At 37.2% G+C, this 15,635-nt stretch overlaps 2 long non-coding RNA genes across 2 annotated transcripts in view; one reads left to right on the top strand and one right to left on the bottom strand.

Moving 5' to 3' along the window:
• The window catches only part of LOC137849749 (uncharacterized), a 48,936-nt gene that overhangs the window by 15,174 nt on the left and 18,127 nt on the right, over window positions 1-15,635 (top strand). The window lies entirely within an intron of this gene.
• Window positions 1,752-9,624, bottom strand: LOC137850317 (uncharacterized). The gene is made up of 3 exons (XR_011092467.1): window positions 9,109-9,624; window positions 8,646-8,740; window positions 1,752-2,810 (listed from the first exon to the last, which is right to left on the bottom strand). It is a non-coding gene; the product is annotated as an uncharacterized lncRNA (long non-coding RNA).

The following is a 15,635-nucleotide window of genomic DNA, read 5'->3' as shown; positions in this document are numbered from 1 at the left end:
CTGATCTACACTATTGCCATGTACTAGTGGTAGGAACAGTGAGATCTTTTGAGGTAGAGGTAGCTGGAATAGGCAATCCTTGTATGCAGATGGCTGGGTAAACATTTAGACAGGGAAACAGTGAGCCATATTTACAAATATATCAAAGAATCTGTGCTTTCATCTAGCAGTCTCAAAGAAAACATTATTTTAGCAACATGAAGAAGAGGGTCCCTCATAAGAAAAACAAATTCCTACCACTCTTGACACATTACACCAAGAATCAAATTTATGGAAGCAAATTCATTCCTTAAAATTGATAATGGTTTCTTTTTCCATGGACAGAAGAGTCCAGATTCAGTATCCAAGTGCCCTGCTAAATGTTATTGAGGAGATTGCTTCAAAAAAAAAAAAAAAAAAAAAAGTAAAGCCCCGTTGTGATTCCCCACTTCTCATGCTTCTCCCAATTCTCTCCTTTGGGCAGCATAACCTGTTTTGTTCCATGATTTGTTCTTGAGTACTTAAAGCAATTGGGCAACAAGGTGAATGTGCCTTAGGCTAACTGCATTCATCTTGGGACCATGGTCTGCTGGCCTAACTTATCTTGTATACTACAGTTTAAACAGATGCTGGACTGAGATTCTCAGCCACAACACAGAGGTTTCTTATTGCATTCTCTTGTTTGCCCTTCCACGAGGCTGGTTCATCTGGCTGTTAATCAAGATATCATCCTTTAAGGGACAAAAAAAATAATTATTTTGTTATCACAAGAAACCTAGTGCGGAAATGCTGTTCTTTTCATGACTTTACATAATAGTTTGAAATATGTTCCTAAGTATTTGGAGTCATCTAACTCCTCTTCTGAGAGCCAGGTCAGGTCTGTGTCATTTCAATTACCATTTTGAAAGTTTCTTATAATAGTGTTGTTTTTTTTTTTTTTTTTTTTTTTTTTTTTTTTTTTTTTTGTCTGTTTGTTTGTTTGTTTGTTTTCCTCAGTGCTAGAATGCAGTGCATGAAAATATATAGGATTTTTTGAGTTGATTAGAAGTACAGTATAGATGGATAAAAGAAAGCAGAATTCATGGATGCCTCTTTGCCTTTCTATTGCAATGCCTTACATCTTTTTCATGATTTTTTTAATGTGAAATTATGAAGAAAACATTTATATTACGGTTTTAAGTGAAATATGCTCCCCAAAATGTTAAATTTATTTAAATTGAAGAACAGGTAGGGACTTATGAAAAGAAAACCGTAGTCTCAATTCAAATACATCTCCAAGTTCTAAACTCAACTACTCAACTATTTCCCCCCCCCCCCCCCCCAAAAAAAAATAAAATGTTATTGATGATTCGTATTACAGTAGCATTGTCACCTACTTCTTATATGGCAAAACATGATGTATAGCCAGTATATATACAGAAGCTGAGAAGCTTGCTGTTTCTGGCTGTTTACATTCTCAGGGTATGCTTGAAATACAGTTCAAAGGTATATCTGTAGTTCACACACTTAAGTTGATTTTAAGTGGTCTAGGTCAAGCTTAGAAAATAATGCAAATGACCTACCAAAGACATTGGGTAAATTGTATAGTTAAATGCCTTGCCCTGGACTGCTGTTGGGAATCTGTCAGTATCTGATCTGTATAGGCTAATACAAATTAGGCAAATTTTCCTTGAAAAAGACTGAATTGGCTCTCCAAAAAACTTTTATGCACCATAAAATATAATTTATATTAAAGTCATGAAGCCACACATGATATGATGTTGCAGGCTTTATTCAGTTCCAGTCCTGAAAATCCCCTCCAGCTTGAAAGTTTCCTGCTTAAAAATTCCCTTCTTGCTAGAAGCTAGATACAACTTATATATGCATGCTATATATATTAACAGATCCTCAAAACACAAAGGCTAGAAGGAAAGAAAAGATCAACAAAGAACTGATGTATACATCAGTGATTTCAACTCATTAACAAAGTCAAGTACTAAATCCAGGTATTCTGAATCTTACACCTGCAGTCTGTGTATTCAAGAAGGGAGTTTAGTTATACCCGGGAGTGGTTTCTCAAGAACGTTTTATGAATAGAATTTGAAATAAGTACCCCAAGGTATAGCTTTAGTTCTTGTGTAATGAAAAGAAACAGAAGTTATCCAGCTACTGAACAGACACAACATGTCTGAAGAAAGTTCATAATTAAAGATCAGAAGCCAAACTTGTATTTTGGCCTCCTAGAGATTTATTGAGTGATCTTGACAAGTTGCAGTTGTCTGTCTCCTGGTCCAGATACATGACTGTCCACAAGCACGTACGGAGAGCACTTCCTAAATGCAGTGGTGTCTGTGGAATGCATCTTTTATCTTGGAAGTCTCAACATACTTTCAGCAGCAAATCCGCACCTGTTTGCCTTCCTTGTTCATTCCTATCACTGCTTCAAAGGATCTTGCGCTTCTAAAGTGACCGCCTGTTTGCGGTGCTGTCTGTGTCCTCATGCAACTCCCAGTGAGTGCTGTGACAGAGGGTTACCAGCTGCTGCCACACACATGGCAATACAGACTTGAGGTGCAAAGACAAGGTGTCTTCTTACAGAGACATGCATCGCCACATGGGAATGGGTTTGAGCATGATAGGGAGCTTAACTTGCATGGTAACTCATCACACTTATCAGTTGATTTTGTGATATTGTTTTCTGCTCTTTTTATTTTGCTCACTTCTTTCACAGATGAGCCACTTTCTTCTTGTATATTTTTATTTGTTCTCCCAAACAGGAATTATTCAGGATAAGCACACAACTTTTGCAGCACAGATCTCAGTACACTCATTGCTTGACAGGTAGCCTGATACTTCAGAAGGGAGAAAGCAAGTAAGTAAATGCATTAGCAAACACAGAGCCCCAAGAAAATGAAAATACAATCTGTTAGGACATTATATGAGATGATCTTGAGGTCTCTTCCAACCTAGAAATTCTGTGATTCTGTGATTCTGTGAAGTGGACCAAACGAACTGACTTGACATACCAACTGCTGCCTCGCAAAGTATAAGGTAAAAATATAAGGGTAACCACAGGTTACCCAAAACAGGCATACAGCTCCAGACAGGAACCTGAGTGTCTCCTGCTCATTATAGTTCTCCCAGTTTTAGGACTTTTAAGGGTAAGGAGAAATTATTATTATTATTTATTATTATTATCATTTAGTATAGATGTGGCCTTTAGATGTGGCCTTTAGATGTGGCTAAGGTCAACAATTTGGCTTTCATGAAAAATTACTTTTATACAGAATGAATAGGTTTTTGATAAAACATATCAATGTTGATGAAAAAGTTAGTGTCCTTTTTAACTAATTTTCACTTAAATATGAATCACTATTTTAAACTTAAAAGATAAAACTTAACCACAAAAGAGCTGAAGTTAAGCAAAATGCTTTAGACTTATGCTTAAGTCAAATGATCCATAATAAAGTATTTTCAAAATTCTTTTTTTGTGAAATAATTCTAAATTATGGTTTTTCAGTACCAGATGATGGCCTTTTAGTACTAGTTTTAATTAATTAATTTTTTTTTTTTTTTAATTGCTATTATTTCTTTTTAAGGAAGTCCTTTTTTTTTCGTTTCTTTTTTCTTTTTTCTTAATGTTGGTTCTCAAGAGTAGCTGAGGCAACACCCACATAATCTAAATCTTTACTTGGGTTTTGACTTTTTTTTTGTTTGTTTTGAACCAGCATAGCAAACTGAAGAAAGTTCAAATGCTTCAACTTTTCATTGATAGACCTTACATTTAAGCTTTGTGTCATTAGTTGCTGCCTTAAAGGTCAAAGCATACAGAGAACTGTGGAGAGTCAGCTAATGACCTGTCCCCAGCCAAACACTCTCTGACTTTTCCCCTTGTACTCCTTCTCCATACTGCATCCCCCTCAAACTCTGCTCCCATATAGTACCATGAGGAAGGACTGACAAACTGAACCAGGACTGCAGTGAGGAGGAGGAGGAGGAGGATGGCACCTCAAGGCCAAAAGTGCATAGCATTCCTGAGCTTGAATTTATGATGGTGGGCAAAGGAAGCCATGTTTCCTAGGGTATTCTAGCCACCTCCTGCCAGCCATACCCCCATCTCTACTCCCAAGAGTGGTCATGCATCTCCACTCAAAAATCCCTGACTTTCCTCTGGGTCTTGTTCCAAAGTTATTGAGCTGCTGCCCAGAGCAGAGGTGATAAGAAAAAAACCTTTCAGAAGTGGTCAACATGTTGTGAACTATCTGTAATGTCAGAGGTAACTGGCTGGTGGGAGAATGGAAATTTAGAAAGATGTGTATAGATGAAACTGAAAACAACTGTTCATAAAGACATGCTCTGTCTAAAAAGATGTATATCATCAAAGAGTATGTAAAGAAGCATAGCTCATATTCAAGGTACACTTGCTAGCATGCACACACATACAGAGTATGTATATATGCATATATGTGCATATCATCAGAAGCTACTTCTCAGTTGTGCCTATCGAAATGGTGTCTGTGGTGGAAGCAAACCATCTGCTTCACTACACTTCTATTTTTAAGATCTGCAGTATGGCAGTGTAACACATGCAATGTCACTTCAAGCCCTCCTCCCCCAGATGAACTCCAATATGTCACTAGGTTGTCCTACCAGCTTTACGTTTTCTCTGTAAACAGAAACCCTATCTTCCTGCAGACTGAGTCAGCAGCTGTACTGGAGCAAGACCTATCCTTAAGACTTACAGAATGTGTAATTTGATGTCGAAAACCCCACAGGAGGGTATTTGCCACCTGACTCTGGAATGGACAGCAGTCGTTAAATGGGAGCTTCTACAAGTCTGTCTCCACATACATGGATGAAAAACTTCTGTAGCATTTGCTTTTCCAAGTCTGGAAGTAAACCCTCCATTTTAAACTATTTTTCTGGGAGTTCTGACCCTGAACTTTTCACCTGCTTGCATGCCATTTTAAGACTGATGTTCAATATGCATATCAGGTTTGAATATCTGATGTGCAATGTTCCTATCATATTTGCTACCAATTTGGGGATTTAGACTTAAATCCCATTCTGGTGTCAAGGAAACATATATATATATATATCAATTCAAATCTGACTGAAAAATCTTTGTGTTGTAAAAATAAAAACCTGACAGGAGCATGAGAAGACCTAAAGAGGTATTATGAAACAGCACGTTGTCACAGAGCTGCTTGCGTTCTGCATCACTTTAGAACTTCTGCACAGATTCTAGTGCCTTCCTGCTGGCACGGCTTATCTGTATTCCCTTCTAGCATTATCATTTAGTATACTCAAGAAATAACCCACTGAAAATGGTTCTAGTTGACGCCATGGGAGGGCAAAAATGCTTGTGCTAGAAACTGCTACAAGTATTTTACAGTTGTGGGACACTTAATGAGTATACCTGGGTGAACCCTATTGAATTTTGATGGAAAGGATGAGTTGCATGTTGGCTTTCACCATAAAGGCTGATGAAATGGAAATAAAATTAAGGAGATGACACAAATTTCCCAAGGCTGGTCATAATGTCATTGCTGACACTGCTCTCTACTTTATTCTTAAGAAAAAAGGTTTATCTCCCTATATATATTGCCTTTCATTTCTTGAAGGGTTAAGCTCACATACCAATAAGTGAGTTCTTCAGAAAAACAAACAAAACAAACAAACAAGCAAACAAAACCACAACACCGTATCACAAGTTATGTTGTGTGGGAAACTAGACAAAATGGAATTAGCAATGTTCTCCACATCAACAGCGCACAACATGATCTTGTTAAAGAATTATACTGCCTCATAATTCTCAAACAAATGACATTATGCTATAATGGATTGTTTTTTACTTCCCAAGCAGAAGATGGTAGGTTTGTTTTTCCCATTAAACTTAATTTTCATTTCAGGCACAAGATAAATGATACATTGATGTATTTACTTATCCTTTTCTTGAAGTTTACAGCTGGGAAAAGGAAACTTATTTCTTGTCTATTGGTGTAAACAAAGCTGACTCTCCTGATTCATAATTTTATATATATATATATATTTTTTTTTTTTTTCTGCTGCTCTGAGTCTGAGTATTGATGGAAGAAACTGATGGTTAATCAAATGCACTTGCCACTCTTGATAGCAAACAAGGATGAATTGTTAAATAGACCATTTATTTCATCTTCTCCTCACAAATAGGAAAAAAAATACTCCTAAAATAATTATAACTAATAACTTCCAGGTTCTTGCATTTCTCTGTTGCAGGAAATACTGACTGGGAGAGGGCATTCTGACTGAATTTAGTCATCTAGCCTGCAGAACATCTCCTTAACGCATATATATAATTGATAATGGTGATGTGAAGAAGGTTTCAAGTCAATTGAAAATTTTATATCATTTTCTTGTTTTTCACTATTCTTATTCAATGCTTCCATCTTTAAATTAAACATTTACAGAGGAAAAGCATAAATATATCTTAAAAAAAAAGGAAGAAAAAAACGTGAAAGAAACCATTCTTGTTTAAAAATACATGTATATATATATATTTAAACCAGACTTATTTAACAGATGTTAACACATCTAAATAACGTTGATCTCCTTGAGAATATATTTCTTAGATACAGAATTAAAAGTCTGAAAAACATGTCAAATACTTAAAAATCTTTAGATACTTTTGGCCCCTAGCTATTAGCTACTAATAACTCCTTTGCTGCATTGGATTGAGAAGGAAGTAATCTCACTGCAAATTAAAAAGCCTTAAAAGCAAATACAAATATATAAGAGCTCATTTTATTTCTGAATTTCCCAGGCCTATCCTGTCTTGTTGCCACACTCCTCAGTTTCTTTTCACCGTGACAATGTTTTCTGCTAAATTGAAAATAAATTAATAATTGTGCAGTAGCAAGGATCTTGTCATGCTAATTTTTCTTATTGTGGTCATGTTTTCTTTATGGTAGCTCAGTAAAATATGATCTCCCAAAACACTGCCATCAGCAGCCAATTTGGAACAAAGTTCAGTCTCAAAAAAAGAAAAAGAAAAAAAAATTAACAGAATTTGAAAGATGGTTATATCTTCCATGATGGATCCCACTTTGACATTTTTAGTGAATTAAAATAGGAATATCAAGGGTGTGTCGTACTGTTTCTTGTTTTTATCTTTCCACCCAGTGGAAGTACAGTCCACCATTGTAGACTATACCATTATTCTTCCCTGAGAAATGGTGAAAGGAATATTCCATTGTGACCTATAAAGACCATCATAATTTGCATAACACTGAAGTGAATTTATTTTTTCCTCTGCTGAAGACTACAAATTTTGCAGGAGAATGAAGTATAGAAATGTGCATATTTTCCAGAGGGTGCAGATACCATGAAGACAGAAGAGCTTGTACTTACTCTTTCTCATCAACACATACATACATGGGATAAAGGCCAGATTCTGAATCTGACTGAATTTCCCTTTTTCCTCAAAATCAGAATCTTCCTCAGGCTTTCACATGGATCAGGCAGATGATGACACCATGTACTTTGGATTAATCCTTTAATTTGCCACCTTTACTCTATCTTTGAGTAGCAGTATTAGAAGTAGCAGTTTTGCCTCCTGTGTCCACACCTCCAGCATATCTGTTTCATGGCTGAGCAGGCCTGGCAAAACAGTGTAAAGACAACAGCTCCATATGATTCTGCTCAAAACTATTACTAAGATACCAAGAAGAAATGGGATGATATATAGATAACAGACATTGTATGGGAATTCTGCAATATATTTACCTAAACACACTAAACATTTCCCAAACACTGGGTTGGTGTAAACAGATTAGTTACAAGACGTCTGAAGGAACAATATTTTTGCAGCAAAAGTAGCAGAGGTAAAGGAATAAACAGCTAAAAAAAGTACCCATGAAAAGCTTCAAATAAACAGGAGGGGTGTTTGTTGAGTATGCTCTCACTATAAAAACTGTCACAGAAAAAAGAAAAAAAAAAAAAGACCGTCTGCTCACAGGTGCAGGAAAATGCATTCATTGTGAAGCTAAGGATTTCTGTACTGAATGGGAAACTCAAATTAAAAGAGATACAGCTTACTGAACCACATGTCCTCTCTCCTACCCCTAGAATTTTTTGCCTTGCAGGATGGGTAATCCAGTCACTATTTTCTGTCAGACAGCCACTTCACCTCAAAGTGGTTGCTGTATGTCAGCAATCCTTAGAGAAGCCTGAAGCCTGGTGAAATCCAAAGCCATATAGAGCTACAGTAATATTTCTTCCTACAGTTCCTAGTGACTGTTTCCTAACATTCTCTGTAAGGTTAGAACAACCCCCCCCCCCCCCCAAAAAAAAAACAAAAACAAAAACAAACAAACAAAAAAAAAACCACCAGATTGCATTGATTGCATTAACCTTAGACTCTAAGAAATTTTTTGGCAATCAGGCTGAGAAGATGACCCAGATCTGGTTAAGGGCACTGAGGCTCTGGATTGAACACAGAATGAAAGTTAGACACCTCAAAATAAAGTTCACTCTAAGGTGGAATTTGCTTACAACTAGAAAATAGAGAAAGCTGATCCCTCCTCAGAAAATAAGCACCTCATTCACAGATGCAGGAAGTGACTGCCTATTCCAGTCACATCCTTTCTAGAGAGTAGGCAGGAGCACAGCTGTTCATTCAAAGAACCAGGAAGCAATTGTTCACTTACAGAGATATAGCCGATGGACACAATTCTGTCTTTCTAGTAGTAGATTCAGGGGGAGAGTACTCATTCAGGACTGGGAGACTTCAACCAGGTTTACACTGCAAAGCAAAATAGGGAAGGAGACTGTTCTCTGCCTCTGAAGCCAACAGACACAGACTGATCCTGTCAATATAACATATTGTACTGGATCACTCTATGTTGTGGAATAAGAGGTGGAGGTTGTACTGGGTCTGGCTGAGATGGAGTTAACTTTCCCTGCAGCAGCCCATACAGTGCTGTACTCTGTACCTGTAGCTAGAACAGCACTGGTATCACACCACTGTTGTGTCTATTGCAGAGCAATACTGGCACTGCATCAGGACTCCCTCCAAGTCCCCCAGAGCCAGTAGGCTGGGGGTGCGCAAGAGGTGAGGAAGGAACATCACCAGGGCAGCTGACCTAAACCAACCAAAGGGATATTCCATACCTTATGATGTCACACTCAGCAATAAAAGGTGGAAAAAAGAAGAAGAGGGAAGGCGTAGGCTCTTGTGAAAACATCTGTTGTCCTCCCGAACAACAGCTATGTGTGTTGCAGTCCTGCTTCAAGGACGTGGTCAAACATCACTCACTGGTGGGAAGTAGAGAGTAATTTCTTTCCTCTGTAATTCCACATGGCTTTTGCTTGTTTTTTTTTTTTTTTTTTTTATTTTTTTATTTTTATTATTTTGTTTTGTTTTGTTTTCCTCTTCACATTTAGTTAAATTTTTAATTAAAAATAAGCTTCCCTTAACAATTATTTTTTATTTAATTAAAGTATCCTTATCTCAACCGGTGAGTTGTTTCTTTCATTTTCTTCTTCCCCTTGTCTTCTGAGGGGGAGCAAGAGAGCGGTTGTGGTGGAGTTCAGCTGCCTAGCAAGGTAAAACCATCACACATATCTATTGCTCTTCATATCTCTTTGGCCCACAAAGGACACTAAAGCCCTAAATGGAGTTTCTTTCTTCCTTTCTTCCTTCCTTCCTTTCTTCCTCCTTTTCTTCCTTCCTTGACAATTTCAACTGCAAGCAAAAGTAAGAGGATATTCTCCACCTCTCCTGCACACCCACCTGATAAGTGGAGAACATGGAGTTAAGAATGCATGGCTGGATCTAAGTATCTATGCTGGAGGAAGGGTGCTGGGGTTCCCATTTCCTCCCCATAGGATCATGTGTCTTGCAGCAAACAGCTGAGGGTAAACTCCAAAACTGCATGACTAGGTTCCTGTCTGAGGAAAGCATTGGGCTTACATTTGGTGACTCACTTGTCAGCCTTTTAGAAAAGAGAATTAGGGGGTCTGTTTGTATGTGTGTATATGTCAGGTGTGCATGTGTGTCCCAACTCCAAAACTTTTGAAGAGATGCTGATTTTGGTTTTGGATGCATTTTCCAAGGAGCTTAGCACTGTCAGCCTGGGCATATTTGAAGCCCATCTACTGGATTGAAAACCGTAGAAAACTTAAACAAAATAATGACTAGTAGTTATATTCCAACAGTGCTTCAGGGAACATTGACTGAACTGCACTAGCTGGGGCAGTCAGTACATACATGGAGAAGAGTCCCTAAAGGAGTTAAAAGTCAAACACAGAGGTTTTTACTGAGCAAGGGTGTTCCAGGATCAGAAAGTGGCTGTTTTTCTATTATTATTTTTGCCCTCAGTTTCATCTCTGGTCTGTTCCAGATCTTCTGACTTGCCCTGTCTTTTGCATATTGATGCTGAAACAGGGCAGCCTTGGGTGTAAAAACCACGAAAGAGGCAAAATCGCTTTCACCATTGATCAGGTATAAAACATGATTTTTCAGCTCTCTATTCCAATCAATACCTGTTGTGCCCTTTCTCGGAGTAATGTAGTTTAGGATTCTTAGAAGGCTGACTTTTGAATATGGATCTCTTTAACTCCTTTCCTCTGCAGATTAATTTTGTTGTGTCAATATTTATGTTATAATCTTGGAAAACTCTATGTTTGCCTTTGGGAACTTACCCAGGATTTGATTGTCTGGTTGAAAGCAGTCTGTTTAGTGTATGTAAAAGATTTTTCAGGTCAGGCAGAAAAGAAGTAGGTCAGATCTTATATTCCCAAATTTTGATCTGACGGATGGGAAAACAAAAATAAAACGGCATCACATGACTTAATGCTTATTCTTTGAGACTATTTTTCTACTAGAGTTAGTCTGAGGACACTCAGACAAATCTGTATACACAGATACCAGGGCAATGACTAATAGGCAAGCTCAGTTACATGAAAATAGGCACATCAGATGCATTAACAGCTATGTGAACCAGGTATTCATTTATTCTTACTTTCCTTTGTTTGCCTTGAAACTATAGCACAGGCAGGAACAGTAGAAGATAGAACAAATTTGTCTTATATTCAGCTAATAGCGTATGGAGTTGTTATCTGCACACCTCATTACTATGTCTTACCAGTCTTGGGCCAAGATGTATATCTGCTGTCATTTTTTTTTTAAATGCTTGATTACAGTTTTAATTAAATTAGCTTAAAGCTTCAATGACAAATTGTGTAGCCAAAGCCTTTCAGATCCTTTCTCCTTTATGAGTTACAGCTTCTGAAATAGGATTCTGCAGTAACACCATTTCTATGTAAGTTTTTTAACAGCAGCAATAGAGGTGATAATGTCCTGGACCTTCAACAGCCAGGTGTCCATAAAATAGCTCTTCCCTGGGGAGCTGAAAGGAATGCAAAGGGAAGCATTAAGTAGCTTGGCTGGCAGCCGTGGCTTTGCCTGTACTGTGGGAAAACTTACTGCAGTGTCACAGCCCTGCTACCATCAATTAGCGTCAATACACACAAAGAGCACCAGATATAAGACCAACGTTCTGGAAATATAACAAGCAAAATGATGTTTTGCAGCAAGGCTGAGCTTCCACTTTGTATGTGAAAGAGGATCCAAGAAAGGGAAAACAAAAACAGATTAGTCATACATCTAAATTTAGGGGTTTTTCCGTATATGCTACTGTTTCAGATAGGTCATGGAAATTAATGAAGTCAGTGTTATGAGATGAAAAGAATCTCATAGTGACCTGATGTGAACTCATGAAAGCCTGATAGGAGGATTTGACAGAGAATGTTTGGGACCTTTTTTTATCATCCAATGGCTCCTTTTAACAGTAACTCCTATCATGCTGTCAGCAGAACAAATAAATTTGGCCTACTTCTCAGTCCTCCCCTCTAGTTTGTTCTGAAAACTGACTTGATTTTCTCATTCTGCTTGAAGACTGCCTATGATTCTTATGTAATGAAGAAGGGACCTGACCAGAAGCATTGCCCACAGACAGTATACATACCTCCTTTTCAAAGCGAGGGGAAAGACAGGGCACGCAACATATCTGCTCCTACCCTTTGCTGGTTATTGGGTAAAAAGCTTAAGAATGAGGACTGTTAACCATTGGTTTTTCATTTATGTTTGTAATCTCCCCTCTGCATTTCTCTTTGCTGTGCAGTTCTGTACTGGCACTGTAAAAGAGGTAAACATAACAGTCTACAGAAACTGAATCTGACACACAACTATCCTAATTTGCATGGTTGACACTGCTAACTGCTTCCCATGGGTAACAGGGCCAACAATGACTTATCCTTGCTGTCAGTGTGTACTCACCAAGGACAGAATAAAGCTTGCAAATTGGAATTCAGGCTGGTTAGTATGGTTAATAGTCACTGAGATCAATTTTCTAGTATCTAAATTCATCAACTTGGTGGTAATGGCTAAAGCAAGGCTTACAATCCACCCTAGGCTATCAGTATCTGTATCAGTATCTGTGGGCCTCTTACCCTGGTATGCTGTCGTATTTACTTGCATTTCTTTAGTTTGTTTATGTAGAAATGAACTCACAGTGTGATTTTAATGGTTTTTTTTTTTTTTTTTTTTTTTTTTTTTTTGAGATTTGTGTCTTAGCTAAAGGCATATTGCTCATGTGATCAGTGTATGTAAATCAGCATCGGCCCAGTATTAATCATAATTTTGTAGGCCTGCAGATTCAATAATAAATGTTATTTTTTTTTTCCTGTACATTGTTCTAAACTGTACACAAAAAAACACAGGCTTTGCTCTCATTGAAAGGGGTAATGGGTGTGACTTCCTGCTAAGTAGTAGAAATAATGAAATCATTACCTAAGCCAATGCTAGACAATCCAACTTGGATACTGGTAGCAGCAGAAGTTAGTACAGAGATCTGCCTGAGTTAAAATCGTGGCTTATAAAACTGCTGGCACTTGAATGAATTCATTTACAGCTACCATCATAATCTCTGTATGATGCTGCATTGCACCATCTAGACTAATGTTGAGGCCTAGGTTAAAAATATAGGGGTTTTGAGAACCCAACTTTTGAGGTTAGATCTTTACCTAGCTGTCCAAAACCAGTCCCATAGTTCCTTATGAATAGCTTGGATGAATGATATGCTGATGGTGTAAGCTGGTAAGAACCCTTTCTGGGGGTGATGAAGCTATTGTTTTTGGTACATTCTACCCTGGAAAGCAATAAAAGAAACCCTGGTTGACTCAGACAGAAATCTGTCTGATGACACCGATTGAAATATAATTCTCTTTACAGCCCTCACTCTCTTCAGTTTACTTACATCTCTGGCAGAAAACTTGCCAGTGATTATGTAAGAGCAAGACTTAAAGAGCAATTCAGAAGACTTATCCATATGGGACCTAAATATATTTCATAGAAGTATTCTAGTCTAGTATTCTATATGTGTGGTAATTACCTCTAAAACAGCAGCTATTTTTCATTCAATTATTTGTACAGAAAGAGAATACATATATCAAAGTGGAAAAGTTCATTGAATTACAAATGGTCATACCATCTTGAGTAAAAACACTATTTCAGAGACAAGAAAAAGAGCCACTGACCTATTGAAACCTGTGTCCTCATGTTTCTACTACACAGTAATACACTTTTATAAAGCCAGTAGTTTTTAAGCAGTGTTTAACCTTCAGTTTCTTAACTTTTAGCACCTGGGATGTAGACAAAAGTATTTGCTTGTCTGTCTGCTTGTGTACTCTTCATCATAGTGTTTTCTAAAAAAGAGGACCTGAGTTTTTCTAGATCTTATCAGTTCTGCTTCTGATAACAACATAAAGCTAACACCTCAAATTGTCAAACAGTATGCTGAGTTCTCTAAATTTTGTACTTCTCCATAAGTGGCTTATCTTGTGGATTAAACCTTTCCATGCTTCTGGACAGAGAGCTTAGTTTGGTTACAATCATATTCTCTTAATCTTGTGGAAAGGTACAAATTCAAGCCCTAATGTGTATTGCTCTTTGACATGGCTTTTTATTTTTTAAGAAATGGATAAAATTCTAGTTGCATTATTTCCCTTACCTTGGAAATTGGGAAAAATAATAACTCTCTGTCCCAGATGGAATACATAAGATATATTTCCTTGGTCAATTAAATATTTTTAAACTTAAATATAAATTATATGTAAAAAAGTTAGAGGTCTATCTTATTTTCCCAAGTCTGAAATACCCTGTTTTGTACAGCTCTTTTCCTGTCTTACACTGGTACATGAGACATGACTGGACAGCAAGAAGGTGTAGATGAAGCCTTGGATTCACCAGACCAGAAGTCTGTATAGCAAGGCCAGTATAGTCCTAGACATAAATAAAATAATTGAGCTAGAAAATACCTCAAAAGATTATTTAATCTATCTCACTGATCAAGAAAGGATAAGCTATTCCGTGATCATCTCAAGTAATCTATTTCTGTGCTTCACTACTTTTATTGTTAGGATGTTCTTCTCAGCATCATAACTGAAGTTCCCTTATTGAAATTTAAAATCGTTGTGATTAGTCATAACAGCATGCACATGGAACATGTATGTTGTTTGGGCAGACAGACAAAACAGTCCCTGATCAGAAGACCCCGAGCAAGACCTTGTCAGTGCTATCCTTCCCCCATCTTGCAGATCATAGTCCTGTTTGTCTGGTTTTTGTCTTCCTACAACATGACTGCTGATTCAAGTCCAGATGGTAACTCAGCACAATTCCACTTAAAGAGCTTATCTAGCCCTTCTTGCCTTGCCTAGATTGTTCTCTCTAAATAGTAGTAAGTTCAACTTCTCCTTACAAGTATTCCATATTTAAAATTATTCTTTCTTCTCCAGGCTATTTATTCAAATAAAAAAAAATCATTTTGAGTCTTTGTCCTATCCTCAAACATGCTTTCAGGCCATTTCAATTAGATTTTGTCTGAAGAAATAATATTCTTACTCCTTTTTCTATCATTCAGGAAATTTAAATGAAAATATCTAGTATTAGGCTCAAAGCACACATCCAATAAGCTTTACTTAATATATCCTCATATTTCATTGTGAACATGAAGATGAAAGAACTATCTGAGATAATTTATAAATTGAGCCAATTTGCTTCTCTCCACCCTGAAACAAGATGACAACCAGTGAATCAAAGTGTGATTCAGGTGCGTTTTGTTTTTCCATGTGCTTCTGAGGCAGTGAGATCAGGTGCTGCACTAGATATGTAATGGAGTCCAGTGAAACTCTTTTCATGGAGAGAGCAAATTTTATGTATTGGAATATTAAGTAGAGCTTATGAAAGTACATGAAGGGTATTACAAGGGAATGTTTAAAGGTAAGTTTTCTAAATGAAATTTGGTACAACTTTGCAGAGAAAGTGACTGGATTAAAAAGATGAATACATTACCACTGAATGTTACACAGAGTTCAGAGACATTGGGAACTTCAGAGGGACCAGAACATGGGCTATGTAGGACTTTGTGGCATTCTCTTCCACAAGACAAAATAAATGGAATGCTAAGAAAAAAAGTATTCACTTGGTTTTAACTTAAGGACAAAAAAATTTAACAGTGATGATATGTCTGAGCTGTCAAACATTACAGAAAACTGCAGAAAAGGAAGTCATAGTTTGATAAGGAGATGGGAGAGCTGTCTTCACAGACAGTTCAAGGAGCAATTATCCAGTGAAATGA

Source organism: Anas acuta, chromosome 1, assembly GCF_963932015.1.
Source record: "Anas acuta chromosome 1, bAnaAcu1.1, whole genome shotgun sequence".
Classification (NCBI taxonomy): domain Eukaryota; kingdom Metazoa; phylum Chordata; class Aves; order Anseriformes; family Anatidae; genus Anas; species Anas acuta.
Note: the sequence above shows the minus strand (reverse complement) of the source record. Positions and strands in the feature narration are given on the sequence as shown.